Source organism: Procambarus clarkii, chromosome 10 (assembly GCF_040958095.1).
Source record: "Procambarus clarkii isolate CNS0578487 chromosome 10, FALCON_Pclarkii_2.0, whole genome shotgun sequence".
NCBI lineage: Eukaryota > Metazoa > Arthropoda > Malacostraca > Decapoda > Cambaridae > Procambarus > Procambarus clarkii.
The window spans coordinates 43,234,297-43,235,792 of record NC_091159.1 but is presented as its reverse complement, the minus strand read 5'-3'; positions in this window follow the sequence as shown (position 1 = coordinate 43,235,792).

Sequence of the window (1,496 nt, the reverse complement as noted above, 5' to 3'; positions counted from 1 at the left end):
CTAGGTCTGGGCCCAATGTATCAGAAGACTGGGCTCTAGCCCCCAACACAGTCCGACTCAGGGGCTTGGTCGCCTACCCCACGAGCCTGAGAAGTCATAAGAAGAATAGTACAGTATTCAGAGACATGGAAACGAGAGGTAATACTTTCATTCATGAATGTGCCCCCGTACCTACCACGGAGCCACAATAAGAGGCAGGACACCCGACAAGAGACATGTTGCTGATCTTGCCGGGCCCCCCTAGGGGTGCGTCGTGAGTATACGCCCCACAAACGCCACCTTAAGAACCGTCAGTCCGTCGAGGTTGAGTTCGGTGGGAAAAGGAGGATTGGCAATAAAAGGGTTCCCTCGCTCGAGACGTTGGGTGCTCCAGTTCTACAGGTGCAAGAGTATGCCTCCTCAAACACCCGGGCATCAAAACAAAAGAAGGCCAAAAGAATAATCAAAACAGGCAAAAGGGTGGCACGAAATGACAATTAGAAAGGAGAAGAGGGGGGGGGGGGGGAGAAAAACGAAACATAAGGAGAAGTCATCCAGCACAATTTGTGAGGACAGCACCAGGAACATAAGGCCACAAAGAAAAAGGAAAAAGGAAAAAATAATTAAAACTAAATGGGTAGAACACCTGGAGAGAAATGATATAATATCAAACAGACAGTATGGTTTTCGATCTGGAAGATCCTGTGTATCGAATTTACTCAATTTCTATGATCGAGCAACAGAGATATTACAGGAAAGAGATGGTTGGGTTGACTGCATCTATCTGGACCTAAAAAAGGCTTTTGACAAAGTTCCACATAAGAGGTTGTTCTGGAAACTGGAAAATATTGGAGGGGTGACAGATACGCTTCTAACATGGATGAAAAATTTTCTGACTGATAGAAAAATGAGGGCAGTGATCAGAGGCAATGTATCGGACTGGAGAAATGTCACAAGTGGAGTACCATAGGGTTCAGTTCTTGCACCAGTGATGTTTATTGTCTACATAAATGATCTACCAGTTGGTATACAGAATTATATGAACATGTTTGCTGATGATGCTAAGATAATAGGAAGGATAAGAAACTTAGATGATTGTCATGCCCTTCAAGATGACCTGGACAAAATAAGTATATGGAGCACCACTTGGCAAATGGAATTTAATGTTAATAAATGCCATGTTTTGGAATGTGGAATAAGAGAACCTAGACCCCACACAACCTATATATTATGTGAGAAATCTTTAAAGAATTCTGATAGAGAAAGAGATCTAGGGGTGGTTCTAGATAGAAAACTATCACCTGAGGACCACATAAAGAATATTGTGCGAGGAGCCTATGCCACACTTTCTAACTTCAGAATTGCTTTTAAATACATGGATGGCGATATACTACAGAAATTGTTCACGACTTTTGTTAGGCCAAAGCTAGAATATGCAGCGGTTGTGTGGTGCCCATATCTTAAGAAGCACATCAACAAACTGGAAAAGGTGCAAAGACATGCTACTAAGTGGATCC